This window comes from Lemur catta, chromosome 14 (genome assembly GCF_020740605.2).
Source record: "Lemur catta isolate mLemCat1 chromosome 14, mLemCat1.pri, whole genome shotgun sequence".
NCBI lineage: Eukaryota > Metazoa > Chordata > Mammalia > Primates > Lemuridae > Lemur > Lemur catta.
Genome location: NC_059141.1, coordinates 53,202,299 through 53,220,551, shown reverse-complemented (window position 1 = coordinate 53,220,551; position 18,253 = coordinate 53,202,299). Strand labels below are relative to the sequence as shown.

At 46.6% G+C, this 18,253-nt stretch overlaps 1 protein-coding gene across 6 annotated transcripts in view; it reads right to left on the bottom strand.

The window, feature by feature from the left end:
* The window catches only part of KCNMA1 (potassium calcium-activated channel subfamily M alpha 1), a 722,666-nt gene that overhangs the window by 433,870 nt on the left and 270,543 nt on the right, over positions 1 to 18,253 (bottom strand). The window lies entirely within an intron of this gene.

Here is an 18,253-nt window from a genome sequence, read left to right as displayed (position 1 = left end):
CCCCTGCCCGCCAGCCCTGACCTTCTTGTTCACGTCTCCCATGGGGCTGTCCACGTTTGGCATATTTGGGAGGGCCATCCTCTGAGGGCCACATGCTCATCAGCACAGGTGAGAGCAGTCAAGGAAGGTTCTTGCATCCCACTCTGAGGGGCAGTAGGAGCATGTGTCCTTTAACAGGCTTAGAAGTCAAGATCGACGCAGAACCAGGCAAGTTGCTTTTCTGAGTAAAGAAATCGCTGGCCCACCCCACGTCCCCGCTGGCTGCTGGCCCGCTGCAAGGCTTGGCACCCAGCAGAAAGAGGCAGCAACACATGTGCTCATTTATTCATTCACCCAGGAACATGCCTCCAGCCACTGAGCACCCACTGCGTCTAGAGCAGTTTGGAGCTCTGCAGGGAACACACATATAAGTAAAAAACAATCCTGACCTTGAGGAGTTTATGATGTAGGAGGAAGAATAACAGGTACATTAACTCAGGTGTCAGCTGTCTCTGGCTTATTCAATGCCTGGGCCCACACATGCAGCCTCCTGTTTTGCAATGAATGACCTGTACCCTGAATGTGACACTTCTTTGAGCCCCTTCCTCTTGCCCCCAACCCCACCCCTCACCCCACCTGACCCCACACTCCCAGACACAGGCATAAAGCAGCAACACAGACTATTGAAGGTTTCACAGGTAAGGTGAAGAAGGGATTTAAATCACAAACCTCATAGCAAATGGCTCCAATAGATTCTGAGTTCACTTTAGTTCCTTCTAGGCCAGGACACAACCAAGGATTTCCTTCCATGACCCAAGGGGCTTTCGAGGTGGAAACATGGCCCCAAGAACCTCAAGTCCCTCACTCTCCCTCTGAAAGCCTCCTGATCCTCATCTTCCCACCAGAGCAGGCTGCACCCCTTGTAGAAGTCATTAGAGATATTCACAAATATTCCTATTCTTTCCTCTTTCTCAGCAATTGTAAGATTGGACTTTCCAGTCCCCTTTGAAGTAAGTGTGGTGTGGCCAAGTGGTTTGCTCTGGCCAATATAACATGAGCAATGTGATATGTGTCACTTCTGGATGGAAGCTTCTAGCCAGAGTGATTCACCACTGCCTCCTGCCAGGATGATGTTGGAAGCAAACACCAAGAGGGCATTTCTATCAGTCTGGTCCACTGAGTCACTTCCATGAAGAGCCTCCACCCTTTTCCTCTCCCCCTGCCTTCATGAGTGACATATACATGTATTGAGCAGGAAATAAGCCTTTCTTGCATTATGCCACTATTGGGGTTGTTTGTTACTGTAGCAGAGCATGGCCTAACCTGACTGATACAGCTGTCTTGGATGCAGAACAATTCAGCTCCGCCTTGACCAACAGGCAAACTTTCATATTCAATCAATTAAGGCACTCATCAAACAAAAGATTCCCCAGGTAACACAATCTATACTGTATGCATGGCATCTTTTGATCATTGAGCATTCTTCTTGAGGTCTCCTCTCACTCTGAAAGACTCATCAACATATTTTTTTCCTAATCAAAATGGTGGAGACCCCAAGAAGAATTCTGGAGAAGGAGCTTCTAACTGGCACAAAAGAAATATGCCCTAGACCCTGCCATGAGAAAGGTGGGTGTCAACACAGCAGGGACATAGGAAACTGAAGGGTTGATTTGAACATAACATACCTTTAGGAGGGAAGTGATACACTCACACACACACCTTCTCATGGTCTTCTCTGCAAGGAAGAAAGGGAACAATCCTCTAAGAATTTAATTTAAATGTGGCTCTGGATGCTCAAGCTAAGGTTGATACCCCAGGAGCCCTTGTGGCTTTCAGTGCTCTGCCTCTCTTGGCCTAACCCTTCTTGACCATGCAAGTTTTGGAGCCTGGCAGGCCGCTCACTCCTGCCCTGCTCCCAGCCCTCACTCCAGGCTAGGATGCAAAGAGTTATTGTTCATTTCCTGATTTGGACCTTGCCTCACTTCTCTCTCCTTCTTAGCTGCCGGCCCCACCACACTTGAGGAAAGCAGACACATCACTTGACCCATATATGATATGATGTAACTCTAGCCTAAGAGTTGCAGGAAAACCCAAACACTCTTCTAAAATATTCAGGAATCCTGTGTTTAACGTGAAAAAAGTCAACCTCATAGGACCTTTATGACATACCAAGGCAGCACTCATGGCCTACTCTGAACACAGCCAAATCTTTCATCACTGGAGCCCAGGCCATTGCCCACCTCCAAGAATCTGTGCTGTTGGGCTGACCGGCTCCTCCAGTACAGCACCTGCTCATGCTCATTCTGCAAGACTCTTTCACAGTGGCTCATCTCCCCGGTTTCGTCCCACATCAAAACACACCTGACTTGTGTCCCATTCTCTTAGGGACTTTCTAAGAAAATTTCAAATGCCTGTCACTAACAGCTTCATATTTTGCCCTCCCTATGCCGGGTGTTTATATTTAATCAAACAACTTCTGGGGATGCTATATTTTTAATGCATTACTCATAGTGAAATTTTTCAGTATGGGATGGACCATGATGGACAGAAGACCCTTTCTGGAGTTCCTCACCCTACATGTCATTGTGTCAAATAAGCCTCTTAAACACAGCTCCAATAACACAGCAGTATCCATTCTCAAATAAGTGTCTTCTGCCATAGCCAGAGGAGAAGGCATCAGATTAGATAACTCTGCCCAGTGGTAAAACTTCCCTAAAGAAGAAATCATTTCTCCTACAGACAGAAGCATGGCTTCAAGATGCCCAAGGCCTGAGGATACTCTCGGTGAAAACACACACAGGCTGCAGCTTGTTATTAATCAATTAATTCTCAGCTCGCTTTGTTCCAAGTCATCCAGCAGACAGAATAAGAAGAGATTTACAAGCTGTGTGCATTTAAATTAATATTTTTAAAAGGCATGAGCATGCAATTAATACTTTCAAAGAACACATCCATACTGGATCAGGTGGCATTGCTTTTCTTCCTGTCCATATGCCTCTAATTTGAATTCCTTTCTTGGGGGAAGACAACAGTCCTAAGTTTGTTTTGTTTTGTTTTGTTTTGTTTTCTTCTGTGGCTCAAAATAACCATGTTTTTCTGCTTCAGTAAATCATTACTGCAGCTTGAAAGGGTTCCTAGAAAGTTCTAGTTCCACTCAGTTTTTAGAAGGAGAAGCAATGTACAAATGCCAAGAACTAGAAGCTTATCCACAAGGATGTCTGCTTCAGGGTGATGTCAACTGCACTAATCAGGACAGGCAAGGTTATGCTGCAGTAACAAATAAGCCCTAAAATTTCAAAGGCTTAACAGTTAATCACTTATTTCTCACTTTGAAAAAGTCACTTTGAGTCAGGTGGTTCTCCAAGGTAGCGTCTTTCAAAGAGATGATTCAGGAATCCAAAATGACGTTATCTTATGGCTCTAGGATCTCAACATGTGGCCTCTGCAATCACTGTGAGAGAACAAGGGACAGCAAGAGAGGCAGGCAGGGGCATTTTACTGCCTCAGGCCAGAAGTTACACACAGCATTTCTGCACATAGTCCCACAACTGCAAGGGGTGTTGGAAGTGTGGGACAGTCCACAGTTGTTTGATGGTTACTAAATGTCTCTTTACACTGGTTATCTCTCAGCAGTGTTAAGACACTTTACAATGCTGTTGTTCTACTTAACAACTTTTGAATTCCAGTTCTTAAAAATTGTGCTCCAAGTTCATCACCAAACCCTCATCAGAAGAGACAAGGGACACAACAATGAGCGGCTCACCAGATGTGTGGTACAGATGTGTTTATCAGAACCTGGAAATTTTCTCTCTTCTCTCTTTTCTGAGTATTCTAGGAGCACCAGATGGAACTACTTCCTATGCTTTAGGAAGAAAAGGACAGAACAGAGGAGGGTCACCTTGGTCTTTTGGTGAGAGCCCTGCTCCTTAGGAGCAGAATGAAATCTGTCAATGCTAGGAAAGGGAGTGAGGGCTGGCCAAAATACCCATATTGGGAAGATTTTATTGCAAATTTTCCTCTGCCTGAGAGATGGTAGATAAACCAGATCAGTGTTCTCAAACACTGACAGGAGGCCTGACTGTAAAATAGATAGATAGATAGATAGATAGATAGATAGATAGATAGATAGATAGATAGATAGATAGATAGCTGCTGTAACATCTAATTCACTTGGTCTATGCTAGAGCCCAGGTACTGACATATTAACAAGCATCCCCAGGTAATCCCCACATACAATTGTATTTTGCAGTCTTTGTACGAGAGGAAAATTCAAGGTCTCCACCAGCACTAGGATTTCATAATTTGGGGCACTCTAAAAGAATTTACCCCTGAGGATTGATTTATGCAGCATTAAAATGGGAACCAAAACCAAGTCATTGATTTGGACAAAACCAAGATCAGCGTCCACCACCCCAGAGCTGATCCTCACATCAACTCTATTCTAACACACAGCCATCCTCTTTTTAAGAAAGGGAATGGGCCTGACATTCCCATAGACTGTTTGGTGCACACTTGCTCATCAATCCCAGCAGAGACACAGCCATCGCATTAGCTCAGCAGACCACTGGGCTCCCACCGTACCTAATGAAGCCAAAGGAGCCAGTGCTGGTCTTCACATTGAGGACAGGCTGGTACATTAAGGGAGCAACTGGCCTCCTCATTTGCAAACCAAGACTCCTAGGAACTGAATGTTTTCCTTCAGTGACAAGTGGAACTCCCTGTTAATAAGCATGGAAGAGTGGGTTTGAGGTAGAGGACAAATTCTGATAAGGACAGCTTTTGCCAATGGTAAACTTTGGCCTTTCTGTTCCATGCCAGCTTGGGAACCAGAGAGGGGTTCCAGAGAGGAACACAGAGAGGCACACAGATGGCAGAGATACAGGGATTGGCTTTGGATCTACAGGATTTCTTCTGTCTCCAGAGCAATTGTGGTCAGGCCCATCAATTTACAAAAGTGTAATTTCATGGCAAGATATTCACCATGTATCTACTGAGCTGAGAGAGGGGTGATATCAATGTATAGATAGCTTGGGAGAGCAAAGAGGGCTAATCCAGTCATTGAAGAAAAGTTACGCAGGATATAGTAAATGTATTTATATGCCTTTTCCACTTCTCTCTCCTGCCTCCCGTATCACTGTAAACCTCAGCAATCAAGTGTGTCACGTCAGGCCTGTTGGATCTCCCTCCTGCCACAGAGGGAGGGACCTGGGGTGGGGCCGTTCCAGAGTTTGAACTGGGCTTAAAGCAGTAGAGCTATGCACTGGCCAGGGCCGTCATGGGTAAGGCCTAGCCAAAGGCAATTTCTGGAGAGAACATTCTGTGAGCTTCCAAATGGTCCTGACGGAGACATTTGGATGCTGACTTACCAGATCCAGTTTGGGCAAGACAAGAGGAGTAGCAAGCAATGCCTTCTCTGGGGGTTCTGGGGGTGGGGTGGGGGGCACTGAAGAAAACGAGTGTTTCCTCCTTGTCCAGAACACCCTGCTCCATTGTAAGACGCTGCAGCTCCTGAGTGGGCGGGACCAGAGCACATGGCAGCCACTAGACTCTGTGCCCACTCTTCAGACTTGCCCATGCCACTTTACAGCTGACAGAATGCTTAAACTCTTCCAGTATCCTCACCCATAAAATAGGACAACCAGACCCGTCCTATTGTGTCACTGTGTCCTAACAAGAACTAAAGGACGTCATGCAATTAAAATACCCAGTACCAAGCCTGGCACATTATAAATACCCAGAAGCCTAGATCTTAGTTTCCTCCCCTAGAATGGGACCTCCCCTGCCCAGCTCACTGCGCCACTGTGAGGCGATAAAAGGGCAAAGCCCTGTGGATGCTAAAATCTTTCTGTAGCTGTTTAGGAGATTTTTGTCATATTCTCAGCATTCCTAGATGTACATACATATCAGAGTTGAGTCCCTGGTCCTTCTTGCCTACAAGTGTTTTCATCAGTGGCTAGAAAGTCAGGCTAGGGTAGGGCAACAGATGGAATACCGGGAATCCCATTGAAACAGGCATTTCAAATTGTCCCAGTTGTTTGGGCTGGGGCTGCAACTTTAAGAGGGTCAAGGAAGGAGCTAGAGAGGGGTATTTTTAAACAATCAGTATAGTTCTGAGCACTGTGTGCATGGCAGGGGATGGAGGAGAGGAGGGAGGGAGAGAGAGAGAGAGAGAGAGAGAGAGGTTGACTTCGAATGAGTAGGAACCCCCTTCATCATCATCCTGACTTGAGCTGTCAAGACCGCAGCCTGGCCAGACCACTGAGGAGCAAAGACAACAGGAGACCAGAAGGCAGCTCAGGATGCAGATGCCTTACTGGTGAGGCACAATAAGTGGATTCACCCTTTTGTTAAATGTCAAGTTCATATTTCTCTTGGCACCAGCTGCGCCTCTCTCCTCCTTCCCCTCCACAGAGAGCCTGGGCTCCCGGAAGCCCATCCTTCAACAGCCGCCCAGGCTCAGCCCTGGGAGTTGAAGAGAGCAGGTGTGGTTGGCACAGCAAATGCAACCATGACCAGTCCAATGACAGAGGGGAAACAGCCTTTGTGTGGAGCAAGATCCCCAACATCCTCTGGCTTTGGGGAGCTCTGGGCTTTGAGCTGTAGCTTGTTCAGCTGACCGAGTCAGGGGGTGGCACTGAAAGAAATTCTCCCTATACCTGCTCATGGGCTGCGAACAGGCAGGCAAGAAGAGACAGTGACCTTCAAGGCCACTTCCCAGCTGGCTGAAAATGCATTGCCCATGAATGCCAACTGGGACCCATCCCCCTCCTTCCACCACTGAGACCCTGTCCACTCTGTGCTCTCATGGCCACTCCTTTCTGCCCGTCTCTGCACTGACACTGAGGCTGCCTTTGCTGGGGCTGTGTTGTGCTTGCCTGCACTGCCTGACAGGTCTCCTTGTCACCTGGCCACTCTCCACAGTATCAGCACTGTCTCCCCAAATGGATCCTCTGGCCAGGGCACTCCCTAACTCAGAATCCTCCATGGCTCCCTCTGGCTTTTAATGTAAAGCCAAACCCTTAGCAAGCCACTGAGGAGTGAGTTTGACCCCATTCCTCTGAGCTCACACAGTCCCTTGAGTTTGCCCTTTGCCCAGCCCTTATCATCCAGGAGGGCAGTTGTTCACCTGCTTTGGGGTCTTCTCCCCATTCTTGAGCACAGGGACTGTGTCTCTCACCTCTGCATACCCAGGGCCTTGCACAGGGTCTGGAATAGAAAGTATGCTCGGTAGCGATTGGGGTGTCCTTTGTTCATTACTCAGACCTCGCTACACATTGTTCTCAAGTCTGACCTTCAGCCTTTCTCATGCTAAAAATCCTTCACATGGTCCCTCACTGTCTGGACTGTCTTCATCCTGTCTAGTTTGTTGTCCTAATCACTCTTTGCAGCTTAGTTCAAGTCCCCCCACAAGTCTCCCCTTCTCCATGAAGCCTCTGCACTGCTCTGTCTTTCCAAGCTTCTACTGTACCTGATTAACTGCACCCACCCCCCACGTGGAGCTTCACAATGGAAGGCTTTGTAATAGGTACTCAAAGCCTCTGAACCTAATCCGTAAGCATTGTTAATAACAGGTTTGCCACAAATTTTAAATTAAGACACAATATAAATAAAGCACATAGCACAGAGCCTGGCACATAGTAAGCGCTCAGAATGGGATTGTCTGATGATGAGGAAGAGAGGGGTGGTGGTGGTGATGGTGATGATGCTGACGGTATCTCTTTGTTTTCTATCTCAAACCCCAGCTTATCCATCCCCTCCTTGAGGGAAGGACCATTGTTTACAGTGGTCTCGACAAACTTCAAAGTGTATCGCCTGATGCTTTAACTCTGGTGGGAGCTTTCTTGATAATTTTAATAATATTGATAATACTGATATTTTCATGTTATTGATATTAATCATGTTTGCATACAAAGAACATTGGATTTGGAGTCAAATACTGACTTTTAGTCCTATTTTCCCACTCTGGGCCTCAGCTTCCCTAGCTATATATAAATGAGTTTTCTAGAATGATCTGAGGTCCCATCTAGTGATGATAATTATATGGTTAGCACTGAGACTAGTCCACACCAATGTAAGCCTTTGCTCCATCTATACATTCATCCCTACCCGGTATGCCTGGCCACACCAATGCAAGCATACCAGTGGGGAAACGGCAGAAACTGGGGTATATGTCGGCTGACAGACAGAACACCAGTCCTCACTGCAACATGCACATGCTTTCTGTACTAAAGACTACTCCAGCAGCATCAGGGTTGACATTCCCTCTCCCAGCAGCAGATGTTGTGACAAAATGATCCAGGCTGGAGGTGCTTATTAACCCTTCTGCACAGCACACCCATTTTTATTCTGGGCCCACGCTTCATGACTCCTAAGACAACTTCTGCCATCCATGGCTTCTTGAGTATCACCACCCTCTTGTCTGGATAAGCCTGGATCCTAAACAGAACAGTGGACTGGGCATCAGATCCTAGCACCTTCCACATCTTCCTGTAAAGTGAGAAACCAGACTTCACTGTTAAGGTAGGACTCTCTACAACAGAGTGAAGAGCTGTCTGGGAAACAGCACAGCCCACTGCAAAAAGGTTTCAAGACAGACAGACCTGGATTCTCTACTTATAATCTGTGTGATCTTAGGCAAGTCACTGAAATGCTTTCTCAGTTTCCTCTACAATAAAATGGGGATTCTCATCTCAACACAACCCCAGCAGACAGGCATCAAGTCTAAATGACATTCACAAAGCACACAGGCAGACAGGTGCTCTGAAGAGGTCAGCCCCTCCCTGTCCACGCTGAGGACACTGTGGAGGTGCACACAGGATGACCTCCAGGTACGGTGGGACTGCTCCACTGCTTACGACCTAACTGGGTTGTCTTGCACAACTTACTTAGTCTCTCTGTGGCTCATTTTCTTCATCTGTAAAACTATCCCTATCCCATAGGACTGTTGAGGGGATTTAATAAAATAATATGTGCAAAGCACTCAGGGCAGTGCCTGGCTCACAGTAAGCACTCAATAAATATGTGTTGTCATCACCTGTGTCGTCATCATCATCATCATTTAACGATGTTGAAGAACAGGTAAATTCTTGTCACTTTCTTTCATTTTGGGCACCAAGCACACTGAAGGACCAAAACCTCAGGCAGGAGGGTCATAATGTAAGGCAGAGGGTCAGTGCAGTCAAGTCCCAACAAGGCAGAAAAGGGCCAGCTACCCTCTTTGCAGATTATCCTTGGAAAGTGTTTAAAGCATCACCCACTATGATGTCAGAAAGTGTTTTCTCAGACAATGCTAGTGTGACATCCTACAAGGATTAGAAAAATGTCCCAAGGAAGATAAAATGAGTCAAGAACACTTGGCAGCTTAACTAAAATGTTAGTGGACTCAAACACCTTGGCCACTGTCCATGGTCCTGAAAGAGACAAGTGGACGAAGGCTGACGGGAAGTCATGACTTTTTTTCCCTTTTGCAACCAGAGGAAGACCTTTACTGATGAAAATGGCAACAACAAAAGGTAACAGAAGAAAACACATATGGGAAGTCATGACTTCTGAGACATTTCCAGGGAGGAAAAAGACTCTTTAATATCGTGTTCAAATAAACAAAATTATAGGGAATAAATATATTTTTTCTTAGCAATTGGGCTTCTCCACCTCTCATGTGCCTGATTCTAAACTTATCAAACAAAAAAGAAAACCACATAATGCATACCAGAGATAACATGAATCACTTGGGGAATCACTGGCTCCTGCTGTTGTCTAAACATTTGTGTTCCCCTAAATCCATATTTTAAAATCTTAGCATCTAATGTGATGATATTAGGAGGTGAAGCCTTTGGGAGGTGATTAGGTCATGAGGAGGAGCCCTCGTGAATGGGATTAGTTCCCTTAAAAAAGAAACCCCAGACAGCTCTCTTGCTCCTTCCACCATATGAGGACACAGTGAGAAGACAGCTGCCTCTGAATCAGAAAGCAGAACTTCACCAGGCACAGAATCTACAGGGCCTTGATATTAGACTTCCCAGTATCCAGAACTGTGAAAAACATTTTTTGTCTAAGTCACCCAGCATATGGTATTTTTGTTATAGCAGCTCAAAGGGACTAAGATAGCTCCCCTTTGTTGGTCTGGATAATAAGAAATTGAACAACACATATCTCCTATCCTGCAATGATTTAATTCTTCTATTCCCTAATTTACTGCAAACAGGTGGCAGAGAATATCTGTTAAGAGTGAGGCTCTGGGATTTCAATCCTAACTCCATTACTAATCAGGATGCACTGTTTGGCACAGCAATGGGGCTGAATAGAAGGATGCTATTGCCATTATTGCTGCTATTGGGCCAGCCACATTCCCTTTCCAATGTATGAGGCCACATGGAATCTAGACTAAAGTAGGCAGTAACACACACTGGCCTCAACCAAAATCCAGTGTCTTACTCTCCCCTGCCCCATGCCATGTACTTGCCAGCCACATGTCTGAACTGTAGAGAGCTCAGTCATCACCTGTGGCCTATCTGGAGAACTTATAAATCCCATACTGGCCTAGCTCACCCACCTGGCATATTTCCAGGCCTCTGACACTGGCTGGCAGCAGGTCTGACCACAAGGAAGATAGTATTTAACAATGAGCAATATTTGTTCACCCTTATGTTTAATCTATACAAAAGTGCTTCACGATATATGGCATTGTGGCAACAGTGGGTCGAAGAAACACATGAATTTCCATAAACAACATATCCATTTCAAAAAACAGCATTCCTGTTTTGACTAGGTGGAACCAGTCAGGAAGAAGCAATGCTGAAGAGGAGTGAATGGCATTTTATAATTATCAATATTCAAATGCCACCCACATCTTCATTTTTATTTAATGAATATGGCAATGATCGAGAAGATAGATAACCTTCTCCTCTCCCAAACTGCCCTAAGGAGCACTGCGAAGCCTTAAAGAGATACATTTTGGATAATCTGCTTCTTCGGCTTATCCAAGCTGCTACTTCCTTTCATGTAGTAGATAATCAAGAGATGTCTGTAATTAATGAAGTGACACCATGCACATAGATGGGGTCCACTCAAGTCTACAAATACTGACAGCACCAGGCAGACTGCTCATGGGCCCTGGGAATACAATGGGAACAAGACACAGTCCCTGTGGACTGTGGAGGCACAGCCCTGGTGGGAGACAGGGCAGAGCAATTACAAACAGCGTGATGATGGGCCAAGGTCTTGGGGCTGGAGGAGCACAGAGGAGGGGTAGGTTCCCTGAATTTTGAGCTCAAAGCTGAGACCTAAAGGGTATGCATGAGTTGGCCAGGGGAGGAGAGGGGGAAAATGAGAGGAAGTTATTCTGAGTCAAGAAAACCATTGGGCAAAAACCCATTTGTAACAGAGCTCAGGGACCTTAGTGAAGCCACTGAGTGATAAACCATAAAAGCAGCAACTCCCAGCCACCCACCCAACAGTATTCTCTGCTTGGTCAAGAGCTGAAGCAGTGCCCAGCTTCTGCCACCTTCTGCCAGCCATGCTGGTTCCAGGTGAGCTGTTCTGCTCAGGGGTCATTGATGATTAGGTGTCCCCTGCAGGCTCAGCCCAGAAACCCCACATCCCCACTTGCTACTGTCACTGTAGCTGACCTCCCCCTCCCCCCAGGGTGGCAGAATGGACAGCCCTGCCATCTGCTTCCCTCCCCAGAGCCCCTGGCATTGGACAACAGGGATCTGTGGGGTCACCAGGTAGAATTAGGACAGTTCTGCAGTGACAGGGAACTAGAAGCACACTTGAACACACCCATGGCATGGCAGCAAGGAGGCCAGAGGAGGGCAGGTTAGGGATTCAAAGGACACAAATGGAAACCACAGAGGTGCAAAGCTCTCAGAAGAAAGCCACTTGGTCAGCCTCTTCCCAGCTTTCAAAATCCCAGCGAATGCAAAGAGATATTGGACTCATTGGGCAAGGAGCCTATGTGTTAATCTCATTAAAGACAAAGAACAGGTTCTTTTCTCCTTAACAAGGTGTGTGTGGCATGGGGGTGACTTACACAGAGAACACACACTCATCAGCTATGAGTGAAACAAACATGTTTTTGTTCTGCTTCCTGCCTGGAGCCCCAGAGTGGCCTCATCTACATAGGGAGGGGCTCGGTTCTGCCAGCCAATTCCAGAAGGTGAAGCGGCAATGGTGCAGGTCGTGTGGAGCACAGTGTGAGTCCTAGACCTTGGGCTGCCCTGGATGGAGGGCCTGCTGGCTCCTCTCTTTACGGACTAAACAGGTGAGACACATCTTGCATCAAGAATGGCCCGGCAAACAACCCACAGTCCCCTCACACTACATCACTACAAACCAGTCGCATGCTTATAATTCGAAAATAACATTTGTGCCTAAATTCAAACTACCACACTGCAATGAAATTGCAGCATTTTTAGGCCTTAACTTATTTTGGGCTCAAAATACTAACTAGAGCTTCCCAGCATTTGCCTGTGGAACCCGGGCTCTTTGAGCGATATCTCCCCAGGCAACAGCTCCAGGACATCCTGCCCGCATTAGAGGATATTTCAGATGAGATGCACTTGTGCTGCCTTAGAATACTCTGGAGTGACTCTGCAGCTGCTGAAGTGTTGCCTAATTGAGGACCTTCTCTGAAGAGGGTGCAAGTGTGATGGGTAATTGGCGTATTTTCATGCTCTGATACTGAGCCGTGAGCTCCTCGGGAAGTGGAACATACTTCCTCGTCTCACCCTGGCCTAAAGCACATAACAGGATTCCAATACCTGCATTTGTTGAATGAATAAATGAATAAAAGAAATATACCAGGTAAATTACGGAAACAATAACATTAAGGGAGCCCCAAGAGATTTGCTCACCTTCTTCAGACCTTGGATCAATTATTACCTACTCAGTGACTCCCACATGAAAGATTCATGGGCCACTCTCCCACCCCCTTTTTTTGGCCTTATTTTCTTTTTCTCCAGGCTTCTTATTAAACCATCTGATATGTAAGCATTTTACTTAGACATGTTTATTTTCACATACTGTGTAAGGTCCACAGGGTGTGGATTTTTGTTCCATTCAATCCCTGTTCTATCCCCACCACCCAGCCCACAGCCAGAGTTCACTAAACATTTTAGGAGAATTTTCATTGTAAGACTCTTTAAAAATCGCTCCATCTCTAAACAGAAAAGATGGAAGATGTTTCTGTTCTATGTACCAAGGATCTTTATATATGTAAATTAATTAAAAATTAAGATGTATTTGAAAACCTCTATTCTAAAAAATGTTACCATTCCATCTTTCATCATTTAAAAAAAAACCTTTGCAATGTAGCCCCAATATGCCATTTGAGCTTTATTACACATCATCATCATCTTCATCAACACAACTATCATCACCATCACCATCAACATTCACAGTCACAGAAAACATTTACCAACTACCTGCTGAGTACAATGCACTTTGGTAATAGGTGTTTGGGGACAGAATACAAATGGGATGCTGAGGTCCCCGTCCTCAAACTGCCCATCGAATAGAAGCATCGAGACGTACTCACACTGAAATGCATACTGAGCGTTGAACAGGAGGTTAAACCAGTGTTGTCTGATACAAATACAATAATGAGAGCTACCTGGGTAATTTAAATTTTTCTAGTAGCCGCATTAAAAAGAAACGGGTAAGGTTAATTTTAACAATATTTTGCATAACCCAACATATCCAAAATATTATCATTTCAACATGTATCTAATATTTTGAAAATTTTGTTATGAGGTATTCTTTTCTGCACTTAGTTTTGGACTATGTATGACACAGTTCATCTCAGTTGAGACTAGCCCTATTTCTAGTGTCTAATAGCTGTATGTGGCTAGTGGGCACCTACTAAAGCGTACTGAACAGCTCAGGGTTAGACTGAGGGCCGTCAGAGTACTGAGGGGGCAAGTACCTCAGGGGGCAGAGGAGTCGGGGGAAGACCCCACAAGAGAAGCCCCTCCTCCTCCCTCCTTCCTTCCTCCTCTTTCCTCCCTCCATCTTCTCCCTCTTCTGCCGCCATCCTCATGGAAGCAAGGGTGTTGTGGCTGCAGGGACACACAGGTGTCCTGAGATGAAAACAAAGGGAGTGCCTGTCCCCACCCACTGAGAGTCTTTGTCCCACCCACCTCTTCTCCTTACTCTCCTAGGCACAGTCAGGAAAGGTACAATCCCCATTCCAGTGCGGACAGAGATCTGAGTCTTGGCCCACAAGCACTAAAATAAGATTCCTCTGATCTTAAACGAGGATTCAGGCTTTAGGCAACCCTAGGGACTTAGAATTGTTGTCAGTCCTTTTAAAAGTAAAGTCCTTTTAAAATTTTAAAAGTAAAGATGCCACAAGCATATGCCCCCAGATTCTGATTTAATTGGTCTAGAGTGAGGCCTGGGGATTTAGGCACCTTTTAAAGGCTCCTAGGTGATTCCAATGTGTATCTAGGATTGAGAACTGCTGGGCTCGGGTGTAAAATTTGCAGGGTACACGAGAGGAAAGTAGAATTTGCAGGGTACAGGAGAGGAAGGAACGGCCAGGTAGCTCTGACGCTGTGAACCATAGAGCTGAGCATCACATTTTATGTGCACTTTCTCACTGCATCCACACTAACCCCTGTGAGGTAAGTATCACTAATCCCATTTTAAAGGTGAGAAAACCAAGGCTCCGAGAGGTTAAGTAACTCCTCCAGGGTCACACAGTTAGCAATTGGCAAAGCAAGAAATTCAAGCCAGGTCAAATTTGACCCCAAGACCCACGCTCATCCCTCCATGTCACCTCTCACCCCTCCTCATTGTTAACCTCCGTCTCCACTTCACCAGCCTTGGTTCAAGGCGAGGAACTGGGATGGGAAGGAGAGGATGAAGATAACCAGGCAGAACGGGTGCAGGGGCCTTGGGGGAAAATAGTAATGGGTACAGCAGTGAAGGAGGGCCACTCTCCACAGATGGCCAGCGTCTATCTCCTGGGAGACTTTTACAAGTACTGGAGAGGTTAAGTATTGAAAAAACTCATGGTTGGGGAGGTCACCAATATTGACTACTAACCTTGTCTGACATCATGACAATGATAGAGTGATAAGAAAAGATGCTCCAGAAAAAATAGCCATTCCCTAGCTTCCAGATAGGAGCCTGCCCTGCTGTGTCAATGGATAGGCTGGAAAGACAAAGAGAGAATAGACAACAAAGAATAAAAGAACTGTATGCAAAGATATGTTCTTTTTCATAGATTTCTCACCCTGTAAAATCTCCAAGCAGTGAAAAATTAACTCAGTACTTTAAAAAAAAAGGGGGGGAAGAAGAAAGCAAAGAAAGAAAGGAAGGAAGGGAATCTGGCAATGCTAGAAGAGAAATCAGTCTTGCCTGACAGTATTTAAATTGAACGTCTGTGAGCATGGCTCATAATTTTTAGTGAAAGTAGAAGCTATTAAAAAGTCGATGCACAAGATTAAAATTTAGAATGCTATCTTAATAATACCAAATTCGACTCAATTTCAAATGGCTGTCATTTTCAGGCTCCATCAATTTGAGAACACTTGATTGATGGTACCAAGAGCTGAGAGATGGGAAGCCTGAACTTAGCGGGTCCAGCTCAGCGATACAGCCAGAAGGATGAACGCTCATCCTCGAGGAACTAAGCAGACCAGGCTGACGGGCCAACTCTGAGACTCTGTTTTGCCATCTGCCAGATGGAACTAACAACATCTGCTCTACTTAAAGGAACAAGGAGGACAGAGGATGCATGAACCATTGTCAAAAGCAATGGTTCAAGAACGCACCTGCTACATGTAGAGGCTGTGCTCGGTCACAGCCATCACTTTTTGGCTTCCCCATCTACTACTTCTGACACAGAGAGTTAGTCTACAAGTAGGGGGGCTGGTCAGGGCTAGGATGGGGGCATGTTCCTGGTGTTTCAGAACTCAGAGCAAGTCACCTGTCCCCTTCACCAGACCTCCCACCCTGACAGACTAAGATTCACTCTGTATGCCTAGTCCTGTTCCTGGGATACAGTGAGCAAGTTCTCAATAAATATTTGTAGTTCTGTCATTCAACACACTCCTTGCCCTGACGAGTCTTGACTTTAGTTGGGACAACAAATAAATATTTACCAAACAGCATGATATGGGTACTAATGGAGAGACAATCAGAGTGATACGCAGAGAGAAGGAAGAGGGGAAAAAAATGATTTCAACTTGATATTGAAAAATCAGTTTAATTTCTTTATCATTTGTTGCCATCATTGTGGTCATCTTTAGTGCTGTTGACAAATACTTCCTGCTCTTCACTTCCTGGGTGCACAGCAGGTTTACATTGCCCTGTTCCCTCTGAAGTTAGGCTAAGCCATGGGACCTACCTTGGCCAATGAAGTGTCAGTGGAAGTGTCACGTGTCCCCTCTGGGCAGAAATGTCAGGACCCGTGCACAATTCCCCACGTTCTCTTCCTCCACAGTGACAGTGGAAGCACATGTTAAGACAAGGGCTCTGGGGAAAATGCAGGCTCCAGAAGCGTGGGTTTCAGCAGAACCTGTGCAGAGTGTGAAGCACGAGAGAGAAACGCACCTTGGTTGCAGTAGCTACTGAGACCTGGGGGCTCTTTGTTACTGGCGCCCATCCTGACTGATACAGTCGTGTCAGTTACACTGCCAGCCAGCGTCTGTACGGGAAAGGGTGAGCGAGCCGGAAGGGCCCTGGGAGTCAAAAGGAAACCAGATTCTAGCCTCTCTTGGGTCACAGACTCAACCACTTTCTTCTGGAGATTTCCTCCACTTGGATACCCTGAAAAGACCACTCCATTTTCAGAGGGCCCTGAGTTAGGAACCCCAGATTCCTGCCTTTCAGATCTAACCTGTGAAGAAATGCCTTTGTGCCTTATGGAGACTGTGCTAAATATACCTGGGCTGGATCCTTGGCTCAGTGCCACATTAAAACCAGAGCCCGTGGAATCAAGAGGCCTGTTTGAGGTTTCTTCTCTTTGCCCGGATGGCTCTGTCTGAGTCTCTCTCAGCTCCGCAGTGAGAATCCTTCCCTTCAGCAGGGTCCCCTCAGGCCCCAAGCCTTTGTTCCTGCTGTCCCCATACCTGGGCTGCCTCCCGTCTCACCTCGGTGCCTGCTTCTCCTGTACAGCACAGCTCACATCCCGCCTCCTCCAGGAAGGGCCGCTGCGGACACCAGCCCACACTGCTCTCCTCGTCCCACCAGCTCTGAACCCCTCTGACCCTCCACCAGACCCTGCCACAGGAATAGTGTCAGCCCATTCACCTGGGCAAGCTGAGTCTCTTCAAAGGAGGGGGCCTCTGAATCTGGATGATCTCTTCTGTGAAATGGGGTCCCCGCTCTGACCACTCAGAGCTGCCCAAGCATCAGGTGAGTTGATGTATCTAAAGCACCTGCCTTAGTGCCGGGCACATAATAGGTGCTCAAGAAACGTGACACTCTTCCCAGCGTCTCTTCTCCACCAGAAAAGAGGCCTTCAGCTCTTCCACTCCCCAAGGAAGCCCAGATGTGCACCCAGAGATGTGTCTAACGCACACAATCTCAGTGGGGGCAATATCTCCCCCAAGGGTGCAAGCGCTGGTATTTGGGGGGTGAAAAACATCTCACTCCCTTTCTGTTCAGGCACAGACACACATGTAGTACATATTCAGATATACAAAATCCCTGGTATTAAAATCTTATGGGAGGAAGAGAGTGATAAGAAAAAAATGTTTTAAGAGGCTCCACAGGTGTGCAATAACAAAAAAACAGTGAGAAACACTGGTCTAACGACACCTCCAGTCAAAACCCAGGCCCAGGCAGACTCTTTCATGCCCATCTCGGCGGAGCCTCTTATCACCCATCTCTTACATTTCCTCTCTCGTGTCGCTTCCAAATCAATAATATGATATTTTAGAAAATGCTGTCAAATCCGAATTCCTTTCTCCTCCACCCTGTTCCCGGCCTCTCTGCTGCTGTGCTGATCTAATCTGCTGCGTCTCCTGGGACGTGAGCTGAGCAATCGGCTGCAGGGAAAGCAGGCACCGGAGCGCCGACAGACGTGACTGGGTTCATAGTCCCCTCCAGCAACACCAGGCGGGATGGAGCTGAGCGCCCCGCCTCCCACCACCTCCCCACCACCCAGCTCAATGCAGAGTGGCAGCTCCCCAAGTCAAGGACAAGACTGCAAGTTCCGAGAGAACTCAGTGTTCCCCTCCTCGAGGGGAGGGTTCCTGGTGGGCGTGGGCTTGGGCTAGCTTGTTGGAAGATGGCAGATACTGCAGTTTGGCTCACCCACAGT